Source organism: Jatropha curcas, chromosome 7 (assembly GCF_041381405.1).
Source record: "Jatropha curcas cultivar XTBG-Jc1 chromosome 7, XTBG_Jcur_1.0, whole genome shotgun sequence".
NCBI lineage: Eukaryota > Viridiplantae > Streptophyta > Magnoliopsida > Malpighiales > Euphorbiaceae > Jatropha > Jatropha curcas.
Window position 1 is genome coordinate 16,351,454 of NC_143157.1, and position 22,065 is coordinate 16,373,518.

At 42.7% G+C, this 22,065-nt stretch overlaps 1 non-coding gene across 1 annotated transcript; it reads right to left on the reverse strand.

Moving 5' to 3' along the window:
• Positions 1–21,022: 21,022 nt before the first annotated feature.
• LOC149494771 (small nucleolar RNA R71) lies at positions 21,023–21,128 on the reverse strand. The gene has a single exon (XR_016321950.1). It is a non-coding gene; the product is annotated as a small nucleolar RNA R71 (small nucleolar RNA).
• Between the last annotated feature and the right edge of the window lie 937 nt (positions 21,129–22,065).

Consider the following 22,065-nt stretch of genomic DNA (forward strand, 5'->3'; position numbering starts at 1 on the left):
TGTATTGTGAAGCTGATCAGGACAATTTCAGTGACCGAACAGTGATGGTGTATTATGAAGCTGTTTGGATTCTTTTCCCAGTCAATGATGGTGAATTACAAAGTTGACCAGGGCAATTAAGACCTTTCGAGCCGATCAAACCGAGCTTCGAAGGTATCTTCATATTTAATCAGACCGATTTTCGAAAGATGATACTGATCCGACTAGAGCCGACAAAAGCCGATCAAACCGAGCTGAGGAGGTGGCCAGATGATCAAGTCAACCCAAAACCTTCCAAGCCGGTTAAACTGAGCCTTGAGGGTGCATTCACATCCAATCAGACCGAATTTTGGATGTCGTTACTGATCCGACTGGAGCCGACAAAAGCCGATCAAACCGAGCTGAGGAGGTGGCCAGATGATCAAATTAATCCAACATCTTTCAAGCCAATCAAACCGAGCTTTAAGGATGATTGCCAGATTGAAGGCGCATCAATGGATCACTTTAACATTAATCGTTATACAATTAATGATAAAGTGGGGGGGCAAACTGTTGATGCGTGTTTTTATGCCCCCGCCTAGCCCGATGAGGATACAAGGATGCGGAATAAGGGATCAAGGTCAACCAGAAGTCTTTAAACCAAGAATGGATTCAAACTGGTTCAAGGAAGTCTGACCTGCGCTAGGGTTGCATCACGCAGCTATAAGTTGTGTGACGGCACTAATAGTTACGTCACGTAACTCTAACCAGGATGACGTCACATTGAAAAGCCTATGTAACTATTTTTGCTTTTTGTGTGTGGTGACGCGTAATTTTTATGCCCCCACCTAGCCCGGTGATGACATGAGGAGAAAGGATGAGGTATCACGATTAACCAGAAGCGTTTGAACCAAAAATTGAACCAAACCGCCCAAAGGTGCCTGACCTGTGTTAGGGCTGTATCACGCAGCTAGTACCTGCATGACGGCACTCTTAGCTGCGTCACGCAGCTCTAACAGGACTGACACCTCTGGCGCGCGCCCGTGCAACGGCCTGCACTGTTTGTATGGATACGCAGCAACTGTACGAAAAGTAAGTCGTGTCACGTAGCTCACGGGTGCATCACGTAGCTTGTACCCACGTGACGCGACTGCTCTGTTGCCCTAGCCATATAAATACAACATTTTACAGCAAAAACGGGACTTTTGAACATTTTTGAGACTTTGCCCTCTTTTTCCTCTAAAAAAGATAACCGTCTGAGTAGTTTTTGATTAACGACTAAAGCTTTCTCTCAAGAACTCAACTGAGTAAACTTGAGGAAGATCAAGTCATAGATATCTTAGGTTTAAAAAAAAAAAAGAAGGATAATACAAAAAGATAAGAAGAGAAAAAAAAGGGGAAAACGATTTGTTTCTGTGAAGAGTTTGACAATCACGTTTCTGGAATCGTGAAATAGCATCACTAAATCAACCTCAGTATATGCAATCCTCAAATCTGAGGGCTAGGTAACGATTCTAACTTTTTCTTTTTTTATTTCTAGCATTTTACTTCTTCAAAATCTCATTTTTGTGTTGATTAATTGGTTTGCCATTGATAAAACGTAAGTTTGCCCATTGTTGAACCTTTCTAGGTTTGTTATAATCATTTTTGGACAAAAAAGAAACGTAAAAAGAACTAGTTTGAAAGGTAGTTGCGGACTAGAGCAGTCGCGTCACGCAGCTACTACCTGCATGACGCGGCTGTTCGTGTCCAACAACCCTTCATTCGAACTGGACTACCTGCGTGACGCAGCTATTTGTGGACTCAGTAGATATCCTTATTTTCATATTTGTATTTAGTGTGATATCATGAATAAATAATCAATAAACTTGAGGATTTGGAAAAAATCACAAATAGTTCTGTCACGTAGGCGGTAGTTCCGTCACGCGACTGTTCTTCATAGAACACCCGCGTGACGTGACTGTTCTAAGTGCTAGCAACAAATGGTACAGTTTCGTCACGCGACTGTTCTTCATAGAACACCCGCGTGACGCAACTGTTACAAGTCCCAGAATAGAAGATAAGAGTTGCGCTACGCGGCTGTTCTTCGTAAAACACCTGCGTGACGCGACTGTCTTCCAGTACTAGTACATTTTTATTATTTTTGGTGCAGTTTCATTTCAGTAAATAATTTTTTTTTTTAAGTTTAATCTGGGAAATGGTCAATAATGGGTAAATTGAGTTTTAATCAAACCAAGTCAATTAATTATTAGTGATTATGAGATTTTAGGATTTATTTCTCATTGTTTATTGATTATTAAATCTGGTTTGTGGCCCGCCTTTAACCATAAGGCAAGAGCGGGTCTTTTAATTATTTTATTTGATGAGTATTGTGGATGAATGATGGATGGATGATTAATTTATATATGAATGCAATGAATGAATTTATTTGGGACGATTAAATAATTTTCCATATAGGAACTCGGTTTGATTTATTCGGGTTGGGTTTGTATAAATAATTTGGCTTTTCTAAATTAAAATAAAATTAGAAATCGTAGGTTAAAAGAGGCCGATTTTCCGGGCGTCGACTTCCAACGAGTCGACGTACCCAATTCCCTTACCTAGAACCTCATTGGTTCGCTTGACCAGTCTTTCTAAATAATAGGCCTTAAATAAACGTGGGTTAAAAGAAGTCATTTTTACAAAATTGGAAACGGTCCCATTGCCGAAAAAAATGGGTGGTGACTCAAAGATTTTATAAGACCGATTTATCGGCATCGCTTATCCAAAAAGATTTTTTATCACCTTCTTCCAAAATAATAAACAATAAATAAAATAAATAAAGTCGTTTTCTGAGGTCCTTCCGGGGTTGGGATTTAGGTGCATCCATCCGAGAATTAACATTACTAACAACCGCAAGCCTAGTACCTTAAAGGTGCGTCAAAAGGAGTAGGCCCAACAAAGCCCGAATCCTGTTTGCGAAACCCAGACTTTGTTAAGCCCAATACGACTAAAGCCAATGCATATAGTCGAAAGCCTTAGTTACTTCCTCTAAGGTGCACCTGATTCTGTTTGCTGTTGATATGCCGCATTCACTTCTGAGAGAATATTTCGTCAATCTCAAAACCCCCTATTGGTTGTCGAGATTAGACCAATTCCTAGGAAACAGATGTCGAAATTTATACCAATGGAATCCGTGTGTGGGAGAAATAAGGTTGGAAGGCATGCATTTCCCAACTCCCGTTCCCCTGTATGATATAAACTGTACATATGTTGTGACATTCATGCACCATGTAACATTTTCTTTTTCAGCCATGCATTAATAAGAGCTAATGTTCGGTATGGACATTTGACCTTGATCTTGAGACCGGATTTCAAATTCGTTTTGAATAATATAATGCAATCACTTATAGCGAATCGACACCCAAAAGAAAAGGGAGACATAAGGGGCTTGTGATTTCGTTGTACTTTTATATTTCTCGCATTATCTGAAAATAAGTGAGAGATTGCAGAATTTTGTAACAAATTAAAATGAAAATCCTGCTTGGGACCATATGTTCCAAGGCAAAAGGTAAGGATGCAAAAAATGATAAACAATAACAAAAGTGAAATCCCGCTCGGAAATTCTTTCATTCCGAGGCAAAAGTTAGGGATTCGAGAGAAAATAGTTGATCATAAATCCAAAAGGAACGGTCGACGACAGATAATGATTGAAATGTTCAAATACAAAATAAGTTATTGATATATTATTCATACCGAATTTTTGATCCGGTCGTCGAAATCGAGATCTTATTTCCATACCGGCTTTAACACATTAGAAATGCATCTCTCACCCGATGTGCTTCCATTTTTGCATGCATACATGCAGGACCTCCTTTAACTCAGAAATTTTTTGTCAGAATTGATCCTTCCTGGGAAACTGCCTCGAGAGCTTGGAACCGACATCCGGGTCAGCGTCTAGTCAGAACATCCCCAATCCCTGAGTTTACTCCAATTAGTTCAGTAAGTTATTCAAGTTCATCAGATTTAGAGCCCGATTCAGATCCAGTAGAAATGGCAGATAACACGGAAAATGAGACCGGATTTTCACAAGCTCAGATAAGGACCACTGCTCAGATTGTGGCCGCTGCTCTCGCTCAAGACAGGGCCCAAAAACAAAATACTCCCCCTTCTAGCAGCCAACCTGTGGTTGAAGAGAGGCAAGTGCCAGACCCTGTGTCAGATAATCAGACCTCTGTGGGCAACGCTACCCCAGCCGAGAATGATGTGCTCAAACAACTTGCCGACTTGAAAGAAAGGTTTGACAAAATGGCTGCAGTAAAAGAAAAAGACCCGGTCACCAACTTTCACATAACCGAGTACATTTTGCACCCTACCAGTTCGGCTTCATTTAAAACATTCAAGCACACCATATTTGAAGGAGACAATGATCCTCGTTCTCACTTGTCTGAATTTCTTCGAGTATCCCAGATGAACCGGTACAATGAGGAAGATGTTTTGCGAACATTCCCGCAAACACTACACAAGGACTATAAGAGATGGTATGACGGTTTAGATGAGGAGGTTCAGAAGAATTGGATCAAGTTGTAGACAGCTTTTCTCAAGCATTTCAAGACTGAGGAGAGTGACGAGTTCAGTTTACGTGATCTGGAGAGTTTAAGACAGGGGAAGGACGAGAGCTTTTCCGACTAATACAGGAGGTGGAGAACTAAGTTGTATAGAGTTCAGACGAGGCCAAAAGATAAAGAATTGATCCGTATCTTCAGTAGGAGCTTGTTGCCCTTTTTCAAAGAAAGGATGTTGACCCAGCCGCTCACTGATTTTTCTTTGGTTCAAAGCGCTGGTTTGAACATTGAGGAGTTATATAAGGAGGAAAAGAAGAAGAATAGAGGGTTTGGCAACTACCGGACTTCTTATGGTGACAAAGGTGCCGGAAGCAGTAATCAGAACCAGCTGGGAAACAACAATGCCGTAGTGCGGGCAGTTAATGAAAGAGGCAAGAGAGAGTTCACTGATTTAGGAAGACCCTTGAGCACAGTGCTAAGATCTTGTATCAAGAACGGGGTGTTGTCTAAGTTACCGGTCGACCCGACTAAGCCCGTGCGAGGGAGACACATGGACAGAAATTGTGATTATCATCAGTGCAAGGGACATTCAACTGATGAATGTTTCAAATTAAGGCACGATATCCAGGACTTGATTAACAGCGGGAAGATTACTAAGCCTTCAGACAAGAGCAAGCCAAGTACTAAGAATAACCCGCTTCCCCAATATCAGTACAATTATCCGCCTCGTAAGTCTCAGTCGGGTGGATCGGTCAATGCGATTGGGAGCGGATTGCCAGAAGAGGTAGTATTAGCTGAAGCGGAATGGGAAGAGCGGATGTGTGCCATGTTGAACATATGGGATGATTGTAGTAGCGATGAGGAAGAAAAGGTGCCAGTGAAGATTGAAATCGAGAAAGCATCACGGTGAAGGTGGGTGATGTGCCCGAAGATGAGGATGAGCAACTCCAGCTTGCCATTCAAAAGAGCTTAGCCGATCAAGAAGAACAATGGTACTACAACAGTGAAGAAGAGGTGAATGAAGTAGGTGTTCAGAGTTTGACCCGGAGTGGACGAGTATACAATCCCGAGAGCAGTATGCAGGCCAAGGGAAAAGAGGTGGTTGTTGATGGAACAAAGAAGAAAGTGACAGAGAAAGGCGGAGATGAGCCGAAAGAGAAAAAGAAAGAGGAAGAGGTAGCTAAAGGGCCGAAGAAGACTATCGAGGCTGGAGAAAGCAGTCAGAACAAGGCTCCTAGTGGGGTGACCGCCAGTTCAGTACTGAGTCAGTTGCAAAAAACAAGAGCAGATATTTCGATATGGGACTTACTGATAGCGTCCAAAGAGCATAGGGAAGCTTTACTTGAAGCCATGACTTTTGTTAGGGTGCCTGCACGGATTCAAAGCGTTGATATGATCAATGTGCTACAACGGAGGATTGGCGAGGTGACTTTCTTTGACTCGGACCTCCCGCCAGAAGGAAGAAACCACTGTAAGCCACTGTATATTTAGATTGCCGTCAATGGACGTGATACCCGAAACGTGATGGTGGACAATGGATCAGCATTGTGTGTATGCCCGTTGAAAATGCTGTCTAAGTTTAAAATCGAAGAGTCAGAGCTCGAGCCATCAAATATGGTGGTCAAAGCTTATGAAAACACCATGAGGAATGCAAAAGGGACTTTTAAAGCGAAGATATCTACATGGGCTGTGGAGAGTTGGGTAGACGTAGTTGTGCTTGACATTTTAGCCAACTATGCTCTATTATTGGGAAGACCTTGGCTCCATCCTTTAGGTGCAGTTCCGTCTACCTTGCACAAAAAGGTAAAAATTCCGTGGGGTACAAATGTGGTGACAGTCAACGCGCAAGAGGATCTGAGTGTAGCAATAGTGGAAGGCTTAGAGCTGGCGGCACCGTTATCGGGTTTTCAGGTGGCAATGATTGATGCACCCACCACCGAGAGCAAGTGTGTAGTGAATAGGATGAGTCCTTTCTCGAGAAAGATGATGAAGAAAATGCAATGGCAGTTCGGCAAAGGTTTAGGCCGGGGGCTGCAAGGAAGGTTTGAGCCTCTCTCATCAGCATCTGGGCAGCAAGACAAGCACGGATTGGGATATTCTGAAAATAGAAAGAAAGAAAAATATGAGGTTCGGTCTCCAATCAGAGGGTCGAATTTGAATCATATCTTCTTTGTTCCACAAGTCGAAGGGGAATTTCAGAGTAGGGGGAAGACCTATCCCGGCCTGGAGATATTCATGATCGACTATAAGGAGAAGCTGATCAAGTCGTCCGAACCTTCCTTGGAACAGCTGGTGGATGGAACCGAGTTTATGGTGGGCATGATGCAAGCAAGTACTGAATCTGAGTGGTCGAAGAAGATGTCCGAGTTCGAAGACTTTCTGGGGATTGGGGATGAAACTTCCAAGCTGGTGTGAGAGCAGAAGTCCAAGGCGCGGATCCTCCAGTTAGTCTTAGCCGCTGAAGATGACGAAGAGGCAGAGAGGAAGATGCTGAAGATGAAGCTAGCTGAAGAAAAGATGGGAGCTACCCAGGCGGAAGGAGAAGGAAGCGCAGATCCAGACGAAGTGATCCGGGCAATAAAGAACACTTGTAATGAATGTATTGAACAGGCAATTAATCCTGTGTTTTGTTCTTCTGATGCTTGTTTTGAGAACAATATGGATGGTTTTCCTCTTTTATTTCAATCAATGGAAGTGAACTTTGACTATTTGTTTTCTTGTTTTCCTAATTGTCACATTCATTGCATTGATTATACCACGCGCATATTTGACATAAACGCATTGCATAATTTTTCATTTAACTTAAGCACCACTGAAGATCCTAAAATAATTGAAATCGGATCAGACTTCAAACCTGAGCTCCGACAGGATCTTCAAGAATGCATTAGAAGAAATTCAGAGGTATTTGCCTGGAGCTATGCGAACATGCCAGGAATCGACAGATCAATAGCAGAGCACTTCATTCCTACTGATACGAGTGTTAAGCCGGTAAAGCAGAAAAAGAGAAGGGTCAGACCAGAATGGCAAGACAAGATCAAAGCGGAAGTTCAGAAGCAGTTGGATGCAGGATTCTTAGAAGTAGTTCATTATCCGGAATGGTTGGCTAATATAGTCCCGGTGCTCAAAAAAGATGGGAGGATAAGGGTCTGTGTCGACTACAGGGACCTGAACAAAGCCTCGCCTAAGGATGACTTTCCACTTCCATACATAGATGTTTTGATAGACAGTGCTGCTGGAATGGGATGTTATTCTATCATGGACGGATTCTCCGGATATAACCAGATACTGATGGCCTTAGTGGATAAGCATGAGACTGCCTTCACCACAGACTTCGGAACATTTTGCTACAGAGTGATGCCGTTTGGACTGAAGAACGCTGGAGCAACATATCAGAGGATGGCTACTACGTTATTTCATGATATGATCCATAAAGGATTGGAAGTGTACGTAGACGATATGGTGATCATGACAAAAACGCAGGAAGAACATGCAGAAATGCTGGAGAAATTCTTTGCACGGGTCAAGCAGTATAACCTAAGACTCAACCCCAAGAAGTGTGTATTTGGAGTGACGAAGGGGAAATTGTTAGGTTTTGTGGTAGGACCTAACGGGATTGAGGTTGACCCAGACAAAATAAAAGCCATTCAGGATATGGAACCACCGAGAATAGAACGTCAGGTGAGAAGCTTCTTGGGTAAAATTCAGTACATCAGCATATTTATTTCGAGGTTATCCATCACCTGTGCTCCAATTTTCAAGTTACTGAAGAAGAATCAGCCAGTTAAGTGGAATGAAGATTGCCAGAAAGCCTTTGACCACATAAAGAAATATCTGATGAATCCACCAGTGCTTAGTTCACCAAGACCAGGAGAACCTCTAATCTTGTACCTATCTATAGAAGATGCAGGAGTTGGAGCAATGTTGGTACAGCCAGACGCAGCCGGAGTAGAGAAAGCCATCTACTACATCAGTAAGAAACTACTGCCTATCAAAGAGAAATACAATCTGATAGAGAAAACATGCATGGCAGTAGTGTGGTCGATAAACAAGTTGAGGCCGTATTTTGATTCCTTCAAGGTCACTTTTGTCTCCAAAATTGACCCACTGAAGTATCTGCAGAGAACGCCTACTCTAGAGGGACGGCTGTCTAAGTGGTTGATCCAAATGTCTAGCGTGGATGCAGAGTTCGTAACGAAGAAGACGGTCAAAGGTCGAGCTGTGGCGGAGTTCCTAGCAGAAAACCCTGTGACAGATGACGAATCTTGGGAATTGGAGTTTCCAGATGAGCACTTGCTAAGTATCGAAACAGGAGCTTGGAAGTTGTACTTTGATGGATCAGCTAACAGAAATGGAGCTGGGGCCGGCATTGTAATTGAAGCACCTAACGGCGAAGTCACAACCATGTGCAAGAGACTATTGTTCCCGGTCACTAACAACATGGCAGAATATGAAGCGTGCATCATGGGGATGGAAGCTCTCCTTGCATCCGGTGCTAAGGAAGTTGAGGTGATAGGAGATTCTTTATTGGTTATTGAGCACGCCAACGAGAGATGGAAAGTCGAAGAAGAGAGACTGAAACCCTATGTTGAATACTTGTTGAAGAAGGCAGCACTATTTGACAAGATCACTTTCACTCACATAGGAAGAACCTATAACAGAATTCCAGATGCCTTGGCAAACTTAGCATCGGCTTGGCAGGATTTAAGCAAAGTTCCGAAGAAGCCATTTATCATTACCACAGCCAATATCCCGTGCTATCAAGAACATTACGTGAATCAGGTGGAGTCGGAGGAAGAACCCTGGTTTACGGATATCCTGAGGTATATGAAAGATGGTACATTTTCTGATGACGCAACGAAAGAAGACCGTGCAGTCTTAAGGAAAATGGCTCTCAACTATGTCCTGGTTGATGGTGAACTTTACAGGAGAGCTTGGGATGGGATGTTGCTGAGATGTGTGAGCAAGAAAGAAGGAGAAGACATAATGAGGAAGGTGCATGGAGGAGTCCGCAGTACTCGCCTAAGCGGTATGAGTCTAGCAAGAAAAATTATGAGGCAAGGTTATTTTTGGATGCAGATGGAAGGTGACTGTATTCAATATGTGCGTCATTGCAAAGCTTGCCAATACCATGACAATAAAAGTCACTTGCCTGCTGTAGAACTACATCCGACAACTCCTTCTTGGCCTTTTTCTGCATGGGGAATAGACGTCATCGGCAAAATCTCACCTGCAGCATTGAATGGCCATCAGTATATATTGGTTGCAGTTGACTACTTCTCTAGATGGATCAAGGCTCAATCTTATAGAATCTTAACTGCCAAGCACGTGGCAAGATTTATTGAACAGAACATTTTCTGTCGCTATGGTGTTCCCCATCACATAGTTACAGATAATGGTTCTCATTTTCAAGCAAAAGTTGGCCAATTGCTTTATAGATATAAGGTTGAGCATCATCATTCTTCTCCTTATCGCCCTCAGGCTAATGGTGCAGTAGAAGCTGCGAATAAGGAGATCAAAAGAATCCTGTCAAAGATGTGCGAAAGATGTAGAAGCTGGGCCGAGAAACTTCCTTTCGCGCTCTGAGGGCATCGCACTACCTTCAAGTCAGTAAGTGGAGCCTCTCCCTTTGAATTGGTATATGGGATGGAGGCAGTGTTACCAGTAGAGCTCGAAAAGAAGTCTCTCAGAGTGTTAGTAGAAGCTGGTCTGACCGAAGAAGAATGGGTCAAGAAGAGGTATGAAGACCTGGCGCTATTAGACGGAAGAAGATTGAGTGCTCGATTCCAGGATCAGATGAGAAAAAGGAGGATTGCTCGTTTCTATAACAAACGGGTACATCCAAGGGCCTTAAAGAACGGAGATTTGGTATTGATTAGGTTATTAGACCATGAAGCCCAACATCATCTTGGTGGGAAATTCAAGCCCAACTGGCATGGACCGTTCAGAATTCAGAAGTTACTGGCAAAGGGCGCTGCTGAATTAGTCACCATGGAAGGAGAGCCTGTCAACCGGATTGTCAATCAAGATCAAATGAAAAGATTCTATGTCTGAGATGATGATTCCGATTAAAAAAAAAAATGCTAAGTTGAAAACCCGAAAGGGCGGCTTAGGCAAAAATTAAGCTCGCTAAGTCGAAAACCCGAAAGGGCGGCCTAGGCAAAAGTTAGAGCATAAAATAAAAAATAAAAAATAATAAAAATAAAATCTTCGGGATCAACGCGTGGTGCTTTGTTTAAATGTGAAATTTATGCCATGCGTTGGTGACAAATTTATTCTTGGTTGCTCAATGCCGTCAATTTGATTTGAAGGAGAATAGGAAAAATGAATAGTTAAAGCGAAAGACCATTGTATTAAAATAAATTTTCTTTACTTCTATATAATGTTGAAAAGAAGTAAGATTAATAAAGAGTTTGAATGTTCATAAATTTTCCTTTTGTGCCGAGGTTATGATCGAAGAATGCAAGACCTTCCTCTCTGCTTATTTAAATAAAGATCGATTCATTTGGTCTAAGATGTCCTGATTGCTGACCCTGCCTACACAATGAACTCTTTTAAGACATTGATCAGAGGGACGAGTACCATTTTCTCAGTGATTTCCCTGGAAAGATCAATATAAAACCATGAATAAACCTTAGCACTTGCATAAGTTCATGCATACATAAAAGAAGTTACATTTGTTATTTTTGTCTGATTTGTAGAGGTAATAACACAGTCACTCCATTCTTTGTCATTTCCAAGCGTAAGCTTTTGTCTTTGTAGAATAATCTCTCCTTTATGAGCTTTCATTTACTAACCCGAGGGCAGGAGGCCCAAATAATTAATGCCACAAACGATTTCGAAAGAAAAAGTTTGTTGTATGTTGTTGATTCATGTCTGCAGAAAACAGGAACTGATAAAGACAGAATCATTAGGATCATTGATTAAGAGGAGAGCAGATACATTCAGATAAAAGCTCATGGCCGGAATACAAAAGAAAAGCAACAAACAACAATTTATTCTAATGGGGCCTATCAACGCAGGCCAACCTTCACAGAGCATGACATCATTGTGGGGTAAAGAACCAGTTGGCATATGCAGGTATCACAGTGTCTTGCATTGTTCCTTCATCTAAATACACGGTGTTTCGATTTTGCCAACGATCAGCCAAATTAGTCAACAGATGTGGTGTTATGAGACCACTTTCAAAGTTGTGGACTCGCGGAACACGCTGTATCATCCCATACTGACGACTGATCCTATCTGGGAAATAGGCCATGGAACGGTCTAGACTGGCATACAACACATAATTGAGATTCATGCTTCCGATCGTGACCAGTCTAATCCTCCACCAAGGACAACTCCACCAAATAGTAGGGTTACCACCAAAATCGAAGCGTCTCCGAGACCGAGATTGAAAAACGGAGGTCCATAAGTTGGAATTAAGCGAGCTGGAACCGGAGGGATCAGGCTTAATTTGTCCAGAGCCCAGGCTTGCAATAGCAATGGACAACCGCGATGATGAACATTGAAGTCAGCGATGTGAAGGGCAATATCCCTGACCCAACACATTGTTTCTCCCATGATCATCATGAAGACGGTTCGATGGTACAATTGCATGTCACGAACAACGGTCAGAAGTCGGAAATCTCCAATTCCGGGTTGACGATTCTTCATGGCGTACACATTCAACAGCAAGAAGCAGCAAGCTCGGATCCAAGGGAGATCTAGATCAGTGGACAAAACCCTGTTCAAGAAAGGTTCCAAGGGAAGACCTTGATCCACGTTTATGCCATCAGGGAGGTAAACCGGGCACAAGGCCACGATCTCAGCTAGATCATACCTAGGACCTGGGGGTAAGGCTGGAGTTTCGTCTTGTTCAGGATGATGATCCATCACGACACACATTTCCTCGTAGGTCGGAGTTACTTCAGAGTCTTCGAACCGGAAAACCATGGTATCAGGATTAAAATGAGTAACGAGCCAAGATAGGAAACCATAGTCAGGCTTTAAGTCTTTGAAATATTTCAGCCAAACGAGTTGAATCATAGGAGGAACTTGCCATAGATCGTCAGGAATGGATTGGACAAAAGATGAGACTTGGCTTCTAAAGGCCATGGAAGAAAGTCACTTAAGAAACTGATATGCTTTGAATGTTGGATGTGAAGGAGGTGTGAAGTGAAACTTTCGTTTATAGAAGAGTGAAGGGACCGATGAACGAAATAACGTCGTCGTCCGACATAATGACCACTGTCAGAAGTAGTTGGAAGGACAATCATGTATGGTCTACTTGGGTTGGTGAGCATTTAAACCTGCATTGATCAATAAGAAGGACGACTTGTACAACGAGCAAGTTGAATCTGTATGACCGCATTAATTACCCTGTCAGGTAAGTACTACAACCCAATGCTATTTAGTAATTGATTTTTTTGTCGTATTTCATTTTAAATCCATTATTTTATTCTTTATTTATTTCATTTCATTTATTCATTTACAATAAATTGATTCATTTATAATAAATTGATTCATTGACTGCTAATAAGGTGAACCATTTTTGTGAACAAATGGGACATCGCTATTTTGTGTTTTGTGTTGTGTTCGTGTTTTGTTTTTGCAGGAATAAGACTTCACAATTGTAAAATATAAACACATACAACAATATCATGAAAGAAGAATGTTGTAAAAATGTAAATAATAATAAATAATGATAATGATGTAACTGTACAACCACCAAAAAATAAAATAATACTACTAAATGTCCAAAATGTTTAAAAGTGTCAAAAATGGAGGAGATATGCAGCAGGACTACCGCCGCCTACAGCTAGGACCAGCGACAGCCGGATGGGGTGGAGATGGTGGCGCGCCATCGGAAGAAGAGCCATCCTCGTCCTCATCAGAAGAGTCGAGCAGGATGCCCTTAACCTCTAGTCTCGTCCGAAGCCGCTCCACCTCTGCCTGAAGCCGGCTCACGGCACTAGATTGACGGGACTGATGCCTCCGCAACCTACCAATCTCCAAGTCCTGCAAAGGCAATATATGTAAAGAAAAATAACATAATAAGAAGGAAGAAGGACAAGGCACAAGAAGGCTATATTTACCCACTCATGCACATCAGAGTAGAGCCGACCGATGTAGGATCGGGCGAACCCGAACCGCTGGCAAATCTCATGGTATCTCTGGGCCGGCACCTGCAAACAATACAAAATCCATTAAAAAGGATATTCAGGTAAAATGTTCCTAACTTTGTAAATTCGGTTTATAACTTACATGTGTAGTGTGCTCAGGGTCCAGCTGCACCGGAGGAGGAGCCTGCCGCAGGTCAGCAGGAATAATGATGCCAGACCCCAAGCCTAGACTAGGGTCAAGCACCACCTCCATGCCCGGGGGGAATGGGACATCACCCAGCACTACATCGGCCAGCCCAGCCGGAGCAGCCGTGCCACCTGCCTCAGTTGCTGCCTCTGCCCGGTAGTAAGCTGCAGTCCTATGCGTCTTCCGCTCCTGCATTCAGTTACAGGGGAAATAATGGCATCAGTGATTTGAAACAGTGAGAATAATAATAACAGTGAGCAAGATTGAAGATCAGATGAGTTACCTGGGTATACTCGAGGACCTCGGGAAGCCGCGCCTACATCCGAGAAGCAAAGTAAGAAGGGAAGTCACCGGCGGACAGGAAATCGTTCGCCGAGAAGCCTCTGTACTCTACCTCCAAGTCCTCCCGGGTCAAGCCCTCCAGCAGACACATATGCCGGGGAGGGGCATGAGGCACTCTCCGCTGTGCTAGAGCTATCGGAGTGTCAAAGACTCTCTCTCCGAGGAAATACCGGTCGGCCCAGTATCCTCGCATCAGCAGTCTCGACTGGGTATGCAACTCAGCCACCTCTCGGCCCGGATAGGTCCTCCAGGCCTCGCAATCCCATGGCTCCAAAGACAGCTAAAATTATAATAAGAAATCAGTATTTGTTGTGTACTAGAATAAAAAGAGAAAAGAAGATAAGCTAAAGATTCAGAGGTTCTTTCTGTACTCACATCAGACAACTCACAATCATTAAGGAAGCTCCGCCAGTACTCGGGATCCTTGCCACTGGCATAAGTGTGATGGCAGTGAGCTAGATAGCGAGGAATCCTCCTGGACTCGACCGGAGAATCGCCACTCGGACCACCCGGATAGATACAGTACTCATAGGACCATACATACAACAGAGACAGAAATGACATCAGTTAGTTGCACAGTTGAGAATGACGAATAAAAAAGGAGAAGAGTGAAAGAATGTTACCTCCAGAGGCCGGATGAACAGCCAGTTCGACTCACCGCTACCACGGGTCTAGACATCCAGACCGTGATAGAGATGAGCCAAACTGAGTGTGGCCCAGTCGAAGGACCCGACCTGGCTCAGGTCCCGCAGACACGCTAGCACCGCCGGGTCTCCCTTATTTTGGGAGGTGCACAGCAGCTGAGACGAAATAATGTAGAATAAGAAGGATCGAGCAGCCTGGTCCCTCTCCTCCCGAGTATACGCAGAAGCAGCAGGTCGGGCCTCCTCCGGCAACTCCCTCCAAGCCTCCAAGCGGGTCCTGATCCTCTCGGCCCAGAACCGGAAGACCATCTCGTAGGACATACATCCTTGCACAGTGTACCGGGTCTGTGTGGTAACACCGAGCAAGGAACGGACCAGCTGGGCCCCGAGAGTGGCCGTCTGATACCGAGCATCCAGCAGGGGAGCCGGACCAGTAAAGCGTAGGCCAGTGATCACCGCATAATCTAAGGGCGTGAAGGTCATCTCTCCGAACCCGAACACAAAGGTGTGTGTACAGTCGTTCCACCGCTCCATCAATGCGTATCGCATAGCGGGTGGGACACGAGGCTGCGTGCGACGCAATCCCGCAGCGTAATCTCTGAAACCTGCAGCGACGACCCGAGCTCGCATAGGCGAGTCCAGCAAATCCCAGAAAGCAGAAGCATCAGTAGCCGATCCACCCGAGCGGGCCTTGCCCAGATTAACCTGTAAGAAAAATTCTCATTTCGATAAATATAAGACTAACAATTGCTCATTTTCTTCTATGGCAGGAAAAATAAAAACCCGAGTTTTGGTCTGAACCGTAGCTGCGTCACGCAACTACAATGTCGCGTCACGCGTCTACGTAGTTGTGCCACGTAGCTTTGCCCAAGTCGCGCGCCCAAAAGCACAGCTGTGTAGCGCATCTATGGACTCGCGTCACGCCACTCCTCAGCCGCGTCACGCAACTGTTTGAAATATGTTACTCTAAGAACAGATGCGTCCCGCAACCACGAAGTCGTGCCACGCATCTCGCTAGCTGCGTCACGCAACTGTTCAAGACTCTTACTCATTGACGAACAGTTGCGTTACGCAACTGTTCTTCCAAAGAATAGCTGCGTGACGCAACTGTCGGAGGTACCTAAAAATTCAATTTCAACATGATTTCACTATGTTTGTGTTGTTTTCATGCAAATTTCAGGGCAAAATCAAATCGCCTAGAGCTGCTAACAATCCAATCTCAACAAATCAAGTTCTAACAGGATGAAAAGGGGCTAATTCCTAAAGTTCAAGGCAAGCTAGGGTTTCTGGCGCCTCGAACAGTTGCGTCACGCAATTGTTCACACAAGAACAGCTGCGTCACGCAACTGTTCATGGAAGAACAGCTGCGCCACACAACTCCTACCCGCGTGACGCGACTGTTGACGCAGGCATAAGCTCAAATAACAGTTTTATTGCTACAGCTAAAGATCGAAAGCGGTAAAAAAAAAAAAAAGAAAGAAAAAAAAGAGAAAAGAAAGATATTTTCACTTACCTCGGACTGAAAGCCGCGCATCCTGCTCGTCTCGTATCAGACCGGGAACTCCGTACCCGGCAACGGCAGAAGCTGCAGATGCCGTGTCCCGGGGGTCAGCGGATTCCGGCTCACCGGTACCGGCTCGCCTTCGAAAGTCGGGATATCGGGTAGGGCCCCGAGGGTTTCCATCTCCCGAGTGTAGGCGGAAGCAGGGATTTCAAGAAGCTGAGACATCTTTTTCGGTTGAACAGTTCAGAGAATTTTCAATCGCTTAGGGTTGGTGAATAAGTAAAGATGAATCGATTAAGAAGGAAGTTACTTATAGTAGACATCTGGGCCCAAGCCCATTTTTCCAACCAACGGGCCCAAGCCCACTTTTCAAAGCCCAAAAAGAGTGACGGGCCCATTATCTTCTATCAAAGCCCAAAAGATCCGTGCGGTCCATTTAAAAGCTCATAATGGTCCACTTCGGCAATTCGACGTCGATGTGCGGCTCGTACACTTCAGCAATTTTTATCTACTCACCGCACAGGGGGCAGAAACATCAAATTGCCTGGATTACCCTCAAGTAAGTTCTTTTTCAACCACTACATCGAAAAGGTATGCATGGAAATTTCAGGCTGCTCAAATTTTTCAGCCTAAATTTTTGATAAAATTTTTGCAACATCAATCAAATTATACAATTCATGATTAATGCATGGGGGCATGTGATGTCCCAACATCTTTCTAACAAAAGGCAAGGTCTGTTCGTACATGGACATTACTCTTTTTCTTCTGGTGAATAATTTTTCAGGCTAACCGGTGATGGTTTTTCGAAGCCGATAGATCCTTCTGATTAGTGATGGTGCATTGCGAAGCTAATCAGAACAATTTCAAATTCCGATCAGTGATGATGTATTGCGAAGCTGTTCGGGACTTGTTCCCCAGTCAATGATGTTGAGTTGCGAAGTTCACCAGGGTAAGGCCGACGTCTTTCGAGCCGATCAAACCGAGCCTCGAGGATGTCTCTACTGATCCGACTGGAGCCGACAAAGCCGATCAAACCGAGCTGAGTGGGTGGCCAGATGATCAAATCAAAACCCTTCAGGCCGATCAAACCGAGCTTCGAAGGTGTCTTCCAAGCCGATCAAACCGAGCTTTGAAGTAATTCACATGTCGAACGGAAGCCGACAAAGTCGATCAAACCGAGCTGAGGAGGTGACTAGATATTCAAACCTTTTAGGCCGATCAAATCGAGCCTCGGAGGTGTTTTCAAAGCCAATCAAACCGAGCTTTGAATTCATTCACATGTTGGATGGAAACCAACGAAGCCAATCGAACTGAGCTTAGGAGGTAACCAGATGATTGATTCAGCATCTTTCCAAGCCGATCAAACCGAGCTCCGGAGATGATTGCCTGATAGAAGGCGTGTCAATGGACCACTTTAACATTAATCGTTTATAAAATTAATGATAAAGTGGGGGGGGGGCAAACTGTTGACGCGTAATTTTTATGCCCCCACCTGGCCCGGTGATGACATGAGGAGAAAGGATGAGGTATCACGATTAAACAGAAGCGTTTGAACCAAAAATTGAACCAAACAGCCCAAAGGTGCCCGACCTGTGTTAGGGCTGCGTCACGCAGCTAGTACCTGCGTGACGGCACTCTTAGCTGAGTCACGCAGCTCTAACAGGACTGACACCTCTAGCGCGCGCCCGTGCAACGGCCTGCACTGTTTGTATGGATACGCGGCAACTGTACGAAAAGTAAGTCGCGTCACGCAGATCACGAGTGCGTCACGCAACTTGTACCCGCGTGACGCGACTGCTCTGTTGCCCTAGCCATATAAATACAACATTTTACAGTAAAAACGGGAATTTTGAACATTTTTGAGACTTTGCCCTCTTTTTCCTCTAAAAAAGATAACCGTCTGAGTTTAAGTTTTTGATTAACAACTAAAGCTTTCTCTCAAGAACTCAACTGAGTAAACTTGAGGAAGATCAAGTCATAGATATCTTAGGTTTAAAAATAAAAAAAAAGGATAATACAAAAAGATAAGAAGAGAAAAAAAAGGGGAAAACGATTTGTTTCTGTGAAGAGTTTGACAATCACGTTTCTGGAATCGTGAAATAGCATCACTAAATCAACCTCAGTGTATGCAATCCTCAAATCTGAGGGCTAGGTAACGATTCTAACTTTTTCTTTTTCATTTCTAGCATTTTACTTCTTCAAAATCTCATTTTGGTGTTGATTAATTGGTTTGCCATTGATAAAACGTAAGTTTGCCCATTGTTGAACCTTTCTGGGTTTGTTATAATCATTTTTGGATGAAAAAGAAACGTAAAAAGAACTAGTTTGAAAGGTAGTTGCGGACCAGAGCAGTCGCATCACGCAGCTACTACTGATAGGTGTTAATTTTATAGTGTTTTAATATAGTTTTTATTAGAATTTTAGTAAGTTTTTATTGCTTTAATTTGATTTTAAATCACTTTTAGTATAATTATGTTCAAAAGCTTCCTTGACTTTTAATCCGCTTGATCTAAGAGAAAATTGTAGGAATTTGGCGCAGAAAAGAACTTTATAATACAAGGCACTTAGCTTCTAGCACGCCCAGGCCATGCTAAAAGGCACAACCGTGCTAGAAGCCAAGGAAACCAAAGGAGAGACAGAAGAGAGCACGGCCAGGGTGTGTCAAAAGGCACGGCCGTGCTACAAGGGGACCAGGGCGTGTCAAGCATAGCATGCCCATGGCAACTCTAGGCAGACTTCCAGAAAAAAAGCACGCCCTGCCTGTGCTTTGTAGCACGACCGTGCCTCAGTGCTTCACTAGCCCGTGCTACCTAGCACACCCCGTGCTTCACTAGCCAGACTTCCAGACTAAAGCACACCCAGCCCGTGCGATGAAGCACGCCCGTGCTGCGCAGGCGGAACCAGCGTGAATTTAATATGCAAATCAAGCTTTTTCTCACATGGGCCGACTTCAGGGAGTTTCCTAAACACACTAAACAAGACCTGGACCTATTCTTGGAGAAAAAGGAGTCCTAATCAAGAAGAAATCAAGAACCTAAACAGTCATGATCTCCTATAAAGGATTTTGCACTAAATAAGGATTCTATTTCCTAAAAGGAGTCAGACTTGCCTTCAGGAACTCTATATAAAGAGAGGAACTTCTCCTAACAAAGGATCTCATTTTTTGTGCAATTCTTTACATAATTCTCTCTCTCTCTCTCAAAGACTTCAAGCATCAAATAATTGTGCCAAGATTCAAGGAAGCCATCAACATAGTTGTGATACAGTTTTTATTCTAAACTCTTCATCTTGTTTCTTTCTTTTATTATTGTCTTTAATTATGATGAGTGATTCAAGAATGATTGAGTTAAATTTAATTACTATGTCCAGCTAAACTCTTATACTAGGGATTTGATGTAACTTAATTCGATTCCAGTTTATAATATTAGATTTATTTTTCATTGTTCTTGTTATAACTTATTATTGTGCTTAATGCTTCCAGGCAGAAAATTTCCCCTGGATTGAATTATTTCAATAATCACATTCGAGAGAAGGGTTATTGATATGAAAAAGATAATAATTTACTTGAGAATAATAACTTGATGCGGGAGCTATATGGTTTGACTCAAGGGGGGTTTTCATAAGTTAATAAATTATTAAGTTGTGAACTCACAAAACAACCATAAAACCTAATGATCTGATTTATGTTTAATTTCACTATTAAAAGTTAAGTAATTAAATTGGATTAGAATAGCTAACAATAAATCGGGAGAGCTTGTTAGCAACTTTAGGGTTGTTTCTCCTACTTGAACAATTAAAGTTGATTAATGAACTAATAGAATAAGCTGGATAGAATTAAGTGAAATCAAATTCCCTAGTAGTTTACTTCTCTGATTTCTTTTCACCTGAATTTTGTGTTTGATTTCTTCTGTTTCTATTTTAAATTCTATTTACCTTATAGCAAATCTCTTTTATCATCGTCTAAATAATAATAGGTTAACATAATTTTGGTAATTGATAAACAATCCCTGTGGATACGATACTCTCTCACTCTATATTACTTGTTGCGATTTCGTACACTTGCGAAAATAACGCTGTCAAGTTTTTGGCGCCGTTGCCGGGGATTGGCGTATCAATATCAATACGAATTACCCTATTGTTAATTTAGACACTCTTTTATTTAATTTTCTTTTAAGTACTGTTCCAGGTATTTTATGCAAAGAAGATCAAGGAAGACTGAACCTCTAGTCTTTGATCCGGAAATTGAACGAACTCTTCAAAGGCTCAACGCTGCAAGAAAAACACAAGAAATAAAACTCGAACAACAAGCAGACATGGCAAACGAAAACGAAAATGAGAATGAAAACATGGTCGGGCCACCACTTCAACATCCGGTCCGTACCTTAAGGGATTATACAACACCTAATTTGAATGGGACAACCTCAAGTATTACTAGACCTAGGGTAGAAGCTAATAACTTTGAGATTAAACCCGCAATTATCCAAATGCTCTCTACCTCGATCTAGTATGGGGGTTTGCCTAATGAAGATCCTAATGCTCACATCACCAATTTTTTGGAAATTTGTGACACATTCAAACAAAATGGTGTTTCTGAAGATGCAATCAAGCTGAGGCTTTTCCCTTTTACTCTTAGGGATAAAGCGAGATCATGGTTGCAATCGTGTCCCGCTGGGAGTTTTACAACATGGGATGAATTAGCTCAAAAATTCCTAGTTAAATTCTTTCCATCCTCAAAAACCACCAAGTTGTGCAATGAGATAATGACATTCGCTCATCATGATCAAGAGAGCTTGTATGAAGCTTGGGAAAGATTCAAGGACTTGTTAAGAAAGTGCCCACATCACAGTTTGCCCAAGTGATTACAAGTACAAACTTTCTATAATGCATTATCTCCTAACATCAAAATTACCTTAGATGCAACTGCAGGTGGATCCTTTGAAAAGAAAGGAATTGATGAAGCATATGAGTTGATAGAGGAAATGGCAAGCAACAACCATTACCAAAATAATTCCGAAAGAAGAAGAACCGCAGGAGTCTATGAAATAGACGCCATTACAGCACTTAATGCAAAGGTAGATAACATGGTAAGAAAATTGGACATGTTAACTACTAACCCTATGAATTCTGTCATGCAAGTTTGTGATAGGTGTAATGGACAACATGGAATTGGGGAATGCATCATGGACTCTTTAAATCCACAAACTTTAGAGCAAGTGAACTATGTGATGAATCAAGGAAGAAAGAATTACCCTTATTCAAATTCATATGATAACAGGTTAAGGAATCATCCTAATCTATCCTATGGTAATCCTAACAATGCCTTGAATGCACCACCAGGGTTCCATCCTCCAAAAAAGAAATCTCATGATGATCTCCTCACTGCTCTTTCTAAATCACACATTGAGTTCATGAATGAAACTAGAGAAAACCATAAAATCCAGCAGGCCGCAATCAGGAATTTGGAGATTCAGTTAGGGCAATTTGCAAACATGATGGCATCTCGACCTCAAGGTACGTTACCTAGCAATACTGAAAAGAATCCAAAAGAACAAGTGCAGGCTATCACCTTGAGAAGTGGCAAACAATTAGATGAACCACCAAGGAAAGAAAAAGAAGAAAAAGAACAGCCAAAGGTGCCTATCATTGACTTAGAAGAACAGGAAAAGGTAAAACCCTATGTTCCCCCTGTTCCCTTTCCACAAAGATTAAAGAAAGCACAAGATGACAAGAGCTTCCTCAAATTTCTAGATGTGTTTAAGAAGCTTCAAATCAATATTCCTTTTGC